Source organism: Chinchilla lanigera, unplaced genomic scaffold (genome assembly GCF_000276665.1).
Source record: "Chinchilla lanigera isolate Chin_1 unplaced genomic scaffold, ChiLan1.0 scaffold00080, whole genome shotgun sequence".
NCBI classification, from domain to species: domain Eukaryota; kingdom Metazoa; phylum Chordata; class Mammalia; order Rodentia; family Chinchillidae; genus Chinchilla; species Chinchilla lanigera.
This window is the reverse complement of record NW_004955481.1, coordinates 9,447,230-9,460,992: the sequence shown is the minus strand read 5'-3', so window position 1 is coordinate 9,460,992 and position 13,763 is coordinate 9,447,230. Positions and strand designations below refer to the sequence as shown.

At 49.7% G+C, this 13,763-nt stretch overlaps 1 long non-coding RNA gene across 2 annotated transcripts in view; it reads left to right on the top strand.

Moving 5' to 3' along the window:
- The window catches only part of LOC106146466, a 187,275-nt gene that overhangs the window by 156,476 nt on the left and 17,036 nt on the right, over positions 1–13,763 (top strand). The window contains exons 6-7 of one of the 2 annotated variants that reach the window (XR_001230915.1): positions 1,873–1,955; positions 3,035–3,195. This is a non-coding gene — a long non-coding RNA (uncharacterized LOC106146466). Of the gene's footprint in view, positions 1–1,872; positions 1,956–3,034; positions 3,196–13,763 lie in introns of those variants that run through there. The other variant, XR_001230914.1, reaches the window with a different exon arrangement.

Below are 13,763 nucleotides of genomic sequence, written 5' to 3'. Positions count from 1 at the left end.
TCACTCTCCTGCTAAAAAATTTTCAGTGGCTCCCTATTTCTTGCCAAATAAAGGCCAGAATTTTCATCTTGGCCTTCAAGGCCCTCAACTTGCTGCTTCTAATCTACTTCTCTGGTCTTAACTTTGTCTTTGCCTACTTATGCACCATCTTGTAGAAATATGGGCCCACTTCCTCTTACCTAACCATGCCATTTGGTTTCCCACTGTGAGATATGTGCTTATTCATTCCTCTCTGTTTCTGATGAGCACCATGCCATGACCATTCCAAGTCCACAGGCTCAAATCCAACCTTTACTAAAGGTCACATATAAGGGCTCCTTGCCTATGACTCTCTCTTGGGTCTTGCCCCTCCCCCATGGAAGGCATCTCTCTTTCCTTTTAGTTCCCCAAATACTTTACCTGAGCCTCCATAAGGAACCTTATCCTTCATGGCGACGTCATTTACACACATGCTCTATCTCTCCTTTTAGCCTGGAATGCCTTGAGGGTAGGCCCCATGGCATGGCCATTACTGCATCCCTATGCCTCATCTACAAGCCATGCATACAGTAGGTACCTGCTTATCTCTGTGCTGTCAGTCCTCCACTGTCCAGAGAGGTCCCTCCTCTAGGAAGGTAAACTTGGAGACTGAAGGGGCGTGGCCTTTGAGGCAGGACAGTTGGGTGGCTGGTGGCTCTGAATCCAGGCAGACAGAAGTAAGCTGACTCCACAGCTAGCTGGTGACCTAGGGTAAATTACTCAACTCTCCAGCCTCAGTTTCTCCATCTGTATAAGGTGGGTTTATGGTGGCACTCTTTCTGGGGGATTGAGGAGATATATGAGATAATACAAGCATCTACCACTCTCTAGTTCAATCCGCTATTACCAGCTGGGTGGCCTTGGCAAATATATCTCAAGACTTTCTCAAGATGTGACTTTCTCATCCATAAAGTGGACTAACAATCCCTGCTGCCCTAGCTAAGATGTTATTCAGAAGACTGGATAAGATGACGGATGCTGTGTGACTCAGTGCTGTGAAAAGCAGTGTCCCAGTTCGATAAAGTGTAATGGAACGGGGGATTTCTTTAAACTCAACCACAAGAAAGCCAAAGTTAGTAGCCACTCTTCATCTCTCATCTCTGTCTTTTGGTGTCCGTGACTTCACCTTTGCCAGTGACAGAGGTGGGAGCTTTGCCTGCAGGCAGCTCTCCCTATCCCCGCTGACCTCATGACTGAATAGAAAAGAAAGTTCCCCACCAATCAGAGGGAGACAGTCCCAGGGAAGCTTCTGATTGGACCAGCATGGTCACGCGCCCACAGCGCTTGTGCAATGGGATGGTGAGGAGCACAGGGGCACATAGGGAAAGTGTGGCTCCCTAAGGAAATGTGGAGCTGTTAGCAGATGAAGGGACAGGTTATTGACAGACAAGCAGGACAAATGTCCCCGCTAGGCACCGGAGCGTTTTGTTAATCTAGATTAGGGTAAATTAATTGAATACTTCTTATGCACCTAGCACCACAGTGGGCACTAAGGAAATAAAGACATGATACACTCTCACTTCCCAGACAGTGCATGGCTTTGAGCATGGGGGTAGGGGTGCTCACAGGCACGCCATTGTTTGGAAAGCGAGTTTTGGAAATTGAAATCTGCTTTACAGATGTAAGGTGGCATATTGCTATTCTTTTTTTTTTTTTTTTTTTTTACAGTACATGATGTTTACCAGAACCTCTGGGAGCAAATGGGGGTGGGGCTGAGAAAGAAGGAAGTGTGAACTAGAATAGGAAATCACACAGAGAGATCACTTAATAGTTTGTCACAGGCTATTTTGCCTATATTTTCTCACGTGTCTTCACCTGAACCTTTCCACTCACGAATTATATCTGCATTTGGAGGGTTAAGAAGGAGATGCCTGGAGAGGTGAGCTCCCAGAGGTCACAAAGCAAGGAAGGGGCCAGTGGAACCCAAGTCTGCCGGGGTGAGTCTCTTGCTACATTTTTTCTTTCTTTCTTTTTTTTTTTTTTTTTGGTTTTTCTCTGGTACCGGGAACCGAACTCACGACCTTGCGCTTGCCAGGCAGGCGCTTTTGCCACTGAGCTAAATCCCCAGCCCCGCTACATTTTTTCTTCCTTGCACAACTGGGGATGGAACCTACAGCCTTGGGCGCGATGGTAACTGCTCCGCCCCAGAGCTCCACCCCAGCCCCATCCAGCCTTTGTTCTCAGTCCTGCGGAGTGGCAGGCAATGACCAGCCAGCATCTGCCTTAGACACAAACCTTCTACTCCTGCTTAGAATGAAGCAGAGCTGAGCTAGGCAGGGGCCAGGCCTGCTGGCAGCTGGAGAATCAAGCATGAAATGAATGAGTGGCCAGTAGAGAAAATGATTCAGGAGGCAGGACTGAAAGGAAAAGATCTTCGCAGGGGTGTGTGTGGGGGATCCCACGCCTGAATCTCCCTTCCCTCCCTTCCCACCCCCTTTTTCCTCCTCAGCTCAACTCCAAGTGGCAGATTTATTAGTTTTAATTAACAGCCCAAATGCTGGGAAAACGTCCAAATTCCAGCTCTCGGCATCACTGGATTTCCATGGGAAGGGGAGGGAGGGGGCCGATGCCAGGAATAGTAATAAGCAGGGGCGGGACATCAGGAGAGACCCCCCCACCCTGCGCCTGCATGGGAACGCCCCACCTGCTCCTGTCCCCAGCCTGACCTAACCTCCCTTCAGCTGGGACTGGAGCTCAGCTGGGCTGGGTGAGGGGAAGGTGAGTCCCAGGCCAGGGTGGGGCCACGCAGATTGGGAGCTGTTCTGCTGGTGTGTGACCTTGGCCAAACTGCTTGACTTCTCTGCGGTTATTGTGAAATTCATCTGTGAAAGGAAGAGGATGAATTGGAGCTCTCTAAGGATCCTAGCAGCTTTAACTCAGGATTCTAGGATTTTCCGACAATGTTTAACTACCCCTCCTACTCCTTCCTCTCCAGGGCAACTCCTTGGATTCCTCCCTCGGGCCCTAGTGCCTTCTCCAAGGCTTTCTTCCAGTTTGTAACAGTTCTCCCCCCCAGGTCCAAGTGCGGTGGTGCTTTTGTGGTTTCCTGGAAGAGTGAGCGCTGCTGTTGGAGGTCTACAGTCTGGCTGCAGCCTTTACTAGGTGGTATCGCAGGCATGTCTGTGCCTATTTCTAACGTGCATTGTAGATGAAGCGACCTGCTGACTGCCTGCATGGGGGCAGGAGTGGAGGCAGTGATGATTAGGTGAGAGAATGCTCATGCCATCCTGGTGCATCCACCCACACGGGGACCTACCTATTACCCTGCATGACTGGGAGCCTCCCTGCAGCCCCCTTTCCAATGGAGGACCCTCTTGGAACAATGCACAGAGGGAAGGAATGATGTAATGAGCAGTGACCAGCAGTGGCAGGCAGTTGGCGCGGCAAAGCTCAGTCTCTGGCCCAGGCCAGTATAAGAGGAGCTCTTTTGATTCCAGTTCCATCCCTTCCCCTTGGTATAAGCCCTGACTATCTTCAGCCGGGCTCTCTCTTCATGCTGTGCTTGAGATCATGCAAAATTATTCAACTGAAATCATTCAGCAGGAAAGGCACCACGAGCAATCAGGGTTTGCTGCTGAGAAGCTGTGGTCTTAACTTAGGCTAGGCAGCAGGAGCTAGGGCAGCAGGGAGGCTGGCATGTTTCAGTGGCTTCCGGAGACTGAAGATGTAGGCCCCTGCTGGTTCTTTTCCTCCAGTGCATGCTCAGCCCAGAGCCCCAGGAGGTGAATGGCTGGGAGCTCCAGCCCCATCTTGGTGCCACACCTTGCTGAGTATCTTCAGCCAGGGCTCAAGGCCTCTCCGCTCCAGTTCTGCCAGGCAGGAGTCATGCACTGAGCAGAGAAGTTTGGAGCATATAGCCATCCACCTCTTCTGAGCTTACAGAATCATGCTGCCTTCTGGGGTCTGGAGGGAGACGGAAGAAGATGAGGACTAAAGGCAGCAGGGCAGAAAGGGGAGGAGGAGGTGGCTGGGAAAGGAGAACCAGGAATGTTGTAACCACCCCTGGGTGATGGGACTTGCTTGTAGGATGCTACTATATTTTGGACCTATACTATAATGTGCTACTATAATGTGCCCCCAAGGCCCATGTGTTAAAAGCTTGGTGTTCAGCTTGGTCCTATTGGAAGGTGGTAGAGATGTTAAGAGCAAATGAGCCTGTCTTAGTTACTTTCTCATTTCTGGGACAAAATACCTGACACCCACAAATTAAAGGAGGAAAGGTTTCTTTTAGCTCACAGTTTGTAGAGGTTTCAGTCCAGAGTTGGCTGTCTTCAAGGCTGGCCGCATAGCGGAGAGCCATGGCAGAGGAGAAAGTTCTGCAGGAGGCAGCAATGCTCAAAATAGGAGGAGGAATCTCTCTCTCTCTCTCTCTCTCATCTCCAGGCCACACCTACAGTGACCCACTCCCTCCCACCAGACTCCCTCTCCCAGCATCACACCGAGCAATAAACCCATCAGTGGATTAATCTAGTATCACACACATGATCCAGTCACTTGCCCAAAGCCCCACCTATGAGCACATGTGGCTTTGAGGGGACATCTAGGTACCAGCCATAATTGGGGGGCTAGTGGGAAGCTTTAGATCATTGGAGAGTGCCCTCCAATGGGATCATGGGACTCTGATCTCATTCTCTTTTCTTTCTTCTGCTTCCCAGCTGGCACAAGGTGAGTGGCTTGCTCCACCAGATACTCCCGCCATGATATGCTACCTTACAACAGCCACCAAAGCAATGGAGCCAATTGATCATGGACTGAATCCCCCAAAACTTTGAGCCAAAATAAATCTGTCCTCTTTTTAAGTTGATTATCTCAGGTATTTTGTTGTAGTAATGGAAAGCTGATGAATGCAAGTACTTATCGATGTGTACTTCTCTCTTCAGTCCTGCTGGGATACAGTGGGGAGACTGGAGGGGATTCCACTACAAAGGCCTCCACCCCTTCACCCTCCCTTCCTCCAGGTGACCTTCCACCCACCCATTCATAGAATTCATATGTCATGCCAGACTCTTCTCTGGTGACAAGGAGATGCTTCAACTCTTCAAAATCAGGCTCTGTGCCAATCAAACCTGCTCTTTCCTATCTTGGAGTTTGATTCTGTCTCCTTGATTCCCCCAACTGGAAACGCTGGTCTAGTCTCTGAAGCCACATTCTCCCTGTCAGTCCCCCTAGTTCCTATTTTTCCTTCCAGTTCATTTCACTTCCCATCACCACTGACTTCCTGTGATAATTTACCCACATCCCCATCACAAGCACCTTGGTTCTCCCAGCCAGGGCCAGTGGGATGAGACCTCAGGAAGAGATGGACGTTGTTCCTGGATTCTATGCCAGAGTTCGGCATGGAGTGAAAATAAAGGGCGCTGGAGTCCAACAGGCCTCTTTCTCAGCTTGTGTCCTCTCTTCCTGTCTGTGTCAGTCTGTGTCTCCGTGTTCCCCTTAGGCACATGCAGGTGTTAGTGTTTCTTCCAAACACTGGGGGAGGCTGATGAGACCAGATGACGATGTCAGGTGTGTGACACACAGAAGGGGCTCAGGAGACGCTGGCTCTGTCTCCCTCTCCCCACCCCCTGATTCTCTTTTTCTCCTCGGGGGTGCACTGCCAGTGCCCAGCTGCAGAGTCCTGCCAGAGTGGTGCTGGCATGAGGGGCCCTGTAGTCATGTTGGAGCTCATGATGTGACAGCAGAAAAGATGAAAGCTGCTCGGCTTCTGGGGACACTCTCATCGAGACAACAGAACCCAGAAAGCTGAGCAGATCCAGGGGTCTTCATGGGGCTTAGGCAGGATCCCAAAACTCCATCTGCAAGCCAGGCAGGCAGGCAGAGGCCCCCCCCAGTCTAGCCACAGCTTCCAGGAGGGTAGAGGGAGCACCACCTGCCCCCAGGAAGAAAGAGAAAGGAAAATTATCCAGGAGTCCCCTGGTCCCACCCCTCGTCCTTGCACACACATCTTCTCCCAGCAGCATTTCCTTCCTGCTGAGTTAGGATTTGAGGCTGGAGGGGTCCAACCGTCCACCTTGCAGATGAGGAAAGGGAAGCCCCAAGTGGATGTGAACCCTGTCCCTCTTGCTTCTTGTCCAGAGCTCTCAGTGCTCTGGAGCTCGCAGGTGTCTGGGCTCAGCACAGGACAGAACGGAGGCCTGCAAGTGGGATGTGGCTTTCCTGAGAGAGAAGGGAGGATGACAGAACATGTAGAGGCTCTTGGCAATGTCCTGCTTCCCTGGACCTGGGGGTTGTTCCCTTGGTGTTCACTTTATATAACTCATTACACTCTCCATTTATGGGTTATTCAATTTTTGGTATTCATGTTATATTTCACAATAAAAAGGTTTAAAAACTCCAATAAATCTCGCTGAAACCAATTACACATACTAAAAAAGCAAGCAAGCTAAAGCAGCTGGAGGTGTGCGGTGGTGCAGGCCCCAGCTGGCCCTCTGTGGAGTGGGCACAGAGTCCTCGCTGCTCCTGGCCAGGCACAGAGGGTTGTGGGGCGGGTCAGGAGACCTGCTGAGGGCTCAGGGTAGGCACCGTGGCTCCTGGACCAGGCACGGGGGCAGGATGTCATGAGTCAGGCTGTAAATGCCATCCTTGGCCTCCCCTTCGAGGCCTTGCCCGTGCCATGGGCCTACTGTACTGTGCTTCTCTCGGAGCATGGGCTATTGGGATCCTGTGGCCAAAGCCTACTCCAAGTCCTGCTATCCCTTTCTGTAAAATAGGAGAGTTGGAGGAGAGAGAGAAAATTGTGTCATTTGGGACTGTTCCTAGAAACTTCTAGATTCTGTTCACTGGGGGAAGCCTGCCACCCCTGAGAGGTCATCTTACCTTCCCAAGGCTACACAGCCCTTAGTGCAGCTCTGAACAGAGGGCACCTACAAGAAGGCCCCCCTCTCCTCCTTTCCCTCTCCCCCTCTTGCTCCTGGCCTTGGCCCCGCTGGGACATTAGGGGGACTCTGCCTAAGAAGGCAACATCCCACTCCTTTGTCCCTGGTGATGTGGGGCTGGTCCTGAGCACTTGTGACTTCTAAGTTTTTTGAGATTTAAGGCCCGGCACACTGGTGGCCTCCAGCTCCCCGGGCTGTGGGTGGGAGGAGGGGTATGAATCATCTCTCCTCTCCTGGTGCTTAATAAGAACTCGGCTATAAATGTAACCAGGCCATTTATGGCCACCACCTCTTCATGTAGCCTGGCAGTTGGCTCCCAGCCCCCTCAGAACCCCCTAGCCAGCTCGTGCCCCTCTCTGGGGAAGGGAAGGGGTCCTCTCCTCTGGCACCTGGAGTAGGGCAGGGAGAAGGTGGCCTAAACTGGAGGCCGCATCCTCTGTCAGTGACTCCACGGGTGCTGGCTAAGCATCTACTATGTTCTCTTGGCAAGGTGTCAGGCACTAGGATATGCTGCGAAGTCGTTTCCTCTCCAACCCCGGGGATCTCACAGGGGGCCTGGTAGAGTCTCTCAACAGAGCAGATAATCTCTATTCCCAGTGATTATGGCCTGACAGTGGCCAGCATGTGCTCTGAAATCAGCGTTCTGTCCTGCCATGGGACCTCAGTGGCCCAGAAAGCGTTCTCCAGGGAAATGGCTGTGGTGGTGGGGTGTGGGATCCTCTTCAGGTGGATGGAGGTGGTGGGGGTAGAGCATGCAGGTCCAGAGGAGAAAGGGAAAGAGGACAGGAGGGCAGAAGATCTGCCAGCTAGGAGGAACAGCGGGGCCTTGGGAAGGGGTAAGCAGAGCCTATGGGGCAGGGCTACCCCTGGGTGCTCATCTTTACCCTGGGCATGAGGCGCAGGGTGTTAGATGAGGGCAGGTGATGTAGAGGTTTGAGTGAGTGTCTTAGGAAGATCATCTGACAGACATGGAGTCGTCTTTTGCTCATCAAAGCTCCTGAAGTGCCTAGCAGGCTTGCTGTCTTCCCTGGGGACCATCCCATGGGGCCTCTAGAGCTGCTTTATTTTTCTCTAAGCACTTTCTCATCTGCATGGGGCTCTCTTATGATGCTGTATTTATTACCCCATGGTCTGTGCTTCCCAGCTTGGATGCAGGATGCTGCCCGCTCCTGTGCCCAGGACCTGGAACTATGCCTTGCTCTTGACTTGCCCACAGGTATCTGAGGACCCCGTGAACAGGTGGCAGGTAGACTGAAGATGGTAAGGCTGGGGCCCAGAGAGGATGCCTCCCAGAGATTCCTGGGGTTGTCGGAATCCCTGTGAGGAGGTCAGGGTCCAGGAAAGTGCTTTTCCCTGCTGGGCTCCAGGGCATCCAGCTCTGTAATACCTTACATGCGTGTGCACACTTACACACACTCACTCACATGCTCACACATACACACACATTTTATATTTTATTATCTTTGCCTTGATTGATCTTCACAATTACTCTAATTCAGTAAAAGTTTTAGGGCATTCAATGATATGAACAGCTCACAGTGACATGTGTGCCATACTTTGGTGGATGCGAAATCAGGATATCACTCATCTAGGGCTGCTTTGAGGATCAAAGGATTAAACAATATTTGCAAGACCATAGTACTGAAATGTTAGGGTTTTTGTTGTTGCTGTTGTTATTGTCTTTAAGGCTCAGGGAAGTGAAGTAACTCACTCACAGTTATGCAGCTAAGAGGTGTGGGAAGGGGAGGGGCTCAACCCTTCTACCTTTCCACCTCCCCACTTCACCTACCCAAGCTGCCACTGCCCACAACATCCCCTCTTTTTGGCTCTGTCTTCTATCCCTTGCTGCGCTCGGATGTGTCTGTTCCAAGCTAGAGGCCCAGTGATATCTCAAGTGACTTCACATATGCACAGAAGACCCTGGTCACACACACACAAGAGCTGTGGGAATGCTTGGTGCTGAGTTCCATGGAACTCCACAGCCTACAGGGACCCTTTGAGCTGTGAGTTTGAGGTCTCCCCACAGATGGGCCTCTGAATTGGTGGAAGTTGGGTTGTGTTACCCAGGAGGGGAAGGTGGAAAATGAATCCCATCCCCTGCTTGCTGGAAGATCAGGGCTCCTGACCCTGGGAACCTACCACCCAGCAAGCACTCCTGCATGGCTGTCACACCATTGTCCCTCTCAGAGCTCTCTCCATTGGTCTTATCCCTGCTAGTTCCTCCACTCCATCTTGCCTCTCTTCTCCCTCACTGTCACTTGCCCTTTTGCTTTTGACCTTTCTCGAATGATTCCAAACTCCCTTAATTGGCAAAGCAAATCCTGCTTTACTGCTGGCCTCAGGCCCTTTGTACTGTCCATTCACAGAGGGGAAGCCTGGGCTATGGACAGGGAGAGCTGAGGGCCAGTCATGAAACACATGTACCTAGCAGGGGAAGCCATTGGTCCCTATTAGGCCCTGATGGGTTTTGCTTATGTAACCTCAACAGATTTCTGAATCTCTCTGAGCACCAATTTCCTCATCTGCAAAATAGGATGAACAAGGCATGCCACATTGGCTGTGTTGTTTTTTGAACTTAGAATGAGATAGTTGCAAAAACAAAAACAAACAAAACAAAAACAAAAACAAACAAGAATGAGATAGTTGCACAGATCACCCACATGATGCCTGGTATTGATGGATCTCCATGTGTGTGTTAGTGCCCTCCCTTCTCCCTCCTTGTCCCATAAAAATACAAGAGGAGGTTGAGGTGGGGGTGGGGTGAAAAGATAAAACATAAAACCCACAAAAGACATGGACTCTAGCAGCTGCCCAGCCAATGCCCTGCAGAATAAAACCCATACTATCATTGCTTAGCCAATTTTTCAGGAAAAAATCAAAGGATAGCTACAAATGAAAAGCAAACAGAGCAAAACCAATACTCATTTATCTAGAACTAGTTTGCTGTCAGAGGAGGGGCTGGTGCTTCTGCCTGAGGACCTGATGATTCCCACTGCACAGAAAGATGACAGGTAAGAGACACCATCTCTTCCTCAGCCTTGGAGGCTGAGGGGAAAGAAGAGAGGAGGGGTTCAGACAAAGAAGTAGGAGGGACCCCCAGGGTTCCAGGAAGATGAAGATGGAAGGCAGCTCCTGGGAAACACACTGTGTGACTTTCTTTCATTTGAGTAGAGATGCCCCTCTGTTTGCAAAGCCTTTCGAGTTCTGCCTAAAGGCCCAGTGGAGTCCAATAGAGCAAATCTAATCACTGGCTAAAAGCATGGACCCCAGAGCAGAGCTGCTGTGAACTATTGCGCATGTTATGCACTGCACAGACCTCTCAGCCGAGAGAGCAAGTGGGAACTGAAACTCAATCTACACTTCGCTCTGCAAAGCATGTGTCCTGGCACAGGGCCCCGTCTTCCCAGAGGAGGAACAAAACTTGCACAAAGGCACCATCTGGATGCATGGATGAGGCTATGAAGATGCCTGCACTGGAGATAAGTTTGGTTAGACTCAGAGTAGTGCAGAGAGATAGAATGTTTCCTCAAGTCAGCCCAGGGGCCTCCACGTATTAGGAACTTGCCACATGGTGGTCTTACTCATCTGTTTCTTTTTTTTGGTTTTTCTCCGGTACCGGGAACCGAACTCACGACCTTGCGCTTGCCAGGCAGGCGCTTTTGCCACTGAGCTAAATCCCCAGCCCCTGATCTGTTTCTCTTACTAGAACTGTGAGCTCCTCCTGAGCAAGGTGGTATGCTCATCTTCTGGAACTGTCTATGTTGGCTCCAGGTATAGGGCACTGGCTGACAGGGGAAAGAAGGACAGAAGGAAGATGGAAGGAAGGAAGGAAGGAAGAAAGGAGAAAGGAAGGAACCTAGGGTAGAAGAGAGGGAAAGAGTAGGGAGTGAAATAAGAGAATGGAGGAAGAAGAAGTATTGGGAAGGAGGGAAAAAGGGAAAACAGTGGTAGAGAACAAAGGAGATGAAACAGATGAATGAAAGCAGATCTAGCAGGAGGGCAGATGCTGCATTGGACAGGAGAGAGTGAGGCTGAGAAGATTTGGAGGGAGAAGAAAGGAGGTAGTGGGTGACTGAAAAGCCTGGAGTCCTGGTAGGCCTAGGGTGGGAGTAATTTTGGGGCTTTCATGTCTGCTACAGTCTTCATGGTTCCACCCTGACTCCTATGTTGAAATCTGAGCCCCAACCTGATGGTATGAGGAGAGGGACTCTAGGAAGTGATCAGGTCATGAGAGTGGAGCTGCATGAATGGGATTAGTGCCCTTATCAAAGAGGCCCCACAGCATTGCTTTGCCTCCTGTGAAGGCATAGTGAGAAAGTACCACCTTCGAACCAGGAATCAGGCTCTCACCACACAATGAATTTGTGTGTGCCTTGAGCTCTGACCTGCAACCTCCAGAACTGTGAGCAAGATTTCTGTTACTTATAGGTGTCTCATTTGGTGTTATTTTGTTACAGCAGGCTGAATGGACTAAGATAAAGTCCATGCCTGTGAGGCCTGTGAGCTCTGTGCCCTAGCTCCTGGTAGCTGTGTCCATCAGCAACCTGCAGGCATCCTTTGCCATTTCCTCCTTCAAAAGAACTGATAACTTGGTAACTTAAAGCCCTACAGGGTACCAGTCTGGTGGGGTGACCACATTACCCTCTCATCTCTGGCTCTTCTGTTGTTTCAGTCCACAGGCTTTCTATTTTGGTCCCAGACTGCATGGGGAGATCTTGGATCTGCTGCTTACTTACTGTGTGACCTTGGTGAAATTGGTTAGCCTCTCTGACTCTCTGTCTGCTCATAAGGGCAATATTGTCTCATTCAGAGATGCTGTGATGGCTGGGGAGGGTCGCAGGCACAGACAGTCTGACATTCCTCTTTGAGTGGCCTGGGCCTGGCTCCTGCACATGCCCTGAACTAAGAAGCAGAACCAAGAGGGCTATGACCTGCTCCCACTGCCATGGTTCCCAGCTGAAACTCTCAGAAAGAGCCAGGTATTTCCCATCTACTTCTTGGGGGCACAGTGGGTGACCCAGGACTGCGCTGCCATTACAGTCTGAGTCTCTGCCCTCCATGCACCTGTGGCAGACAAGAATTCCTCACTCAGAAGCCCCAGGGACTGCTCTCACCGGGGTTCGTGTGTGGGCCCTCCCTGTGCGGGCCCTGCACCGAGTGAGTCAGTGCTCCAAAAGCTGCTGGTCTCGTGGATCAAGTCCGTGCTTTACTTGCACCTGGACCCCCTGGGGGGTTGCAGGCACGGGCAGTCTGTGATTGCTGTCGGTCTGACCCACATCTGGTTCCTGTATGTGTCCTGAACTGACTGGAGACACAGAATCAGGTAGTTCAAAAACTGTTGACATTGCAGTTTGTGTCTGGATTTTGCCTGTACCCTGAACTGCCTGGGGACATAGGTCCACTGGACCGAAATTGTCACACCAGTACAACCCAAGTCAGGGCCATGCACGTGCCCTGAACTGCAAGGGGATGCTGGATCAGATGGTCTGCCATCAGCTGACACCAATGCCCGAGTTTGAGACCTGGGAAAACTAGATACAAATCAACAACTGCCAGAAAACCCCAGACTAAGTAGTGCTTCCCAGGGGACACTAAGGGGCAAACCTGACCAACAGGAAAACTAGGGACACTAGTAGCCTTTGCTGTGCAGCCACTGAAGAGGGAAACTGAGCTTTCTGCATCTGGTATCAAACATGACAAAATGAAGGGCTAAAACACAATCCCAGAACTCCACCCCACTCAGAACAAGTCCAGGAAACATTAACATAGGAGAACTTGGTAAACACAGCCTGAAATAGCTGAAATGATTGCAATGGAAGTAAAGAAACAACTCCATAAGGCCATAGCAGAAATGAGATCAGAAATAATCTCCCAGGCAAAAATGAAATGACAATAGTAATGAAAGAACTGCTCAAAATTTCTGAAGAAGAAACATATAAGAAAATTGAAGAACAAAGGCAATGGACAGAGCATTAAATAAAAAATATAGAAAGGACTTAGAATGCATGAACCGGATTCAAAGACTTCCAGGAAAACAAACTTCCACTGAAAGCTGCCAAAACCACTTGAATGAAGCTGAAGATAGAATTTCAGACTTTGAAGACAGCATGGCAGCTAGTGACAGTGAAAGAAAGGATCTCAGATTACCAACAAGGATCCAGGAAAAGTCAATTCAACAGCTGCAAGATGAGGCAAAAAGGAATAATGTACGGCTTATAGTAGTCAATGAAACAGCAGGAGGCAACACAACTGACATAAAAAGAATATTTGCAGAAATAATAGCAGAAAATTTCCCAAGCATGGAAACAGAACCTGATATACAGTTAAATGAGGCATATAGAACTCCACACAACCACAACCAAAATAAAACTACACCCAGACATATAATAGTTAAGTTCCCAGATCTCCAGCAAAAGAACAGAATATCAAAAGCTGCTAGAGGAAAGAAACAGATTATCTAGAAAGGAAAGCCCATCAGAATCGTGGCAGACTTCTCAGCACAAACCATCCAACTGAGAAGAGCTTGGAGCTAAGTATTACAGGTCCTGAGACAAAACAGCTTCCAACCAAGACTGATGTACCCTGCCAAACTTTCCCTCAAATTCAATGGAGAAATAAAATATTTCCACAATAAAGAACAATTGAAGAACTTCATAAGAGCTAAACCAGCACTACAAAGACTACTATAAGATATTCCAGACAGACAGAGAAAAATCTGACTGCAATTTCAAGAACAACAGTAGAAAGGAAATGTCAAGAAGAACAAGCAAGTAAACAGGGAGAAAAGAAAGAAAACCAATGCAAGTAAATAACATGACAATGATAAATCAACACATATCAGTTATAACTATAAATGTAAACGGCCTCAAT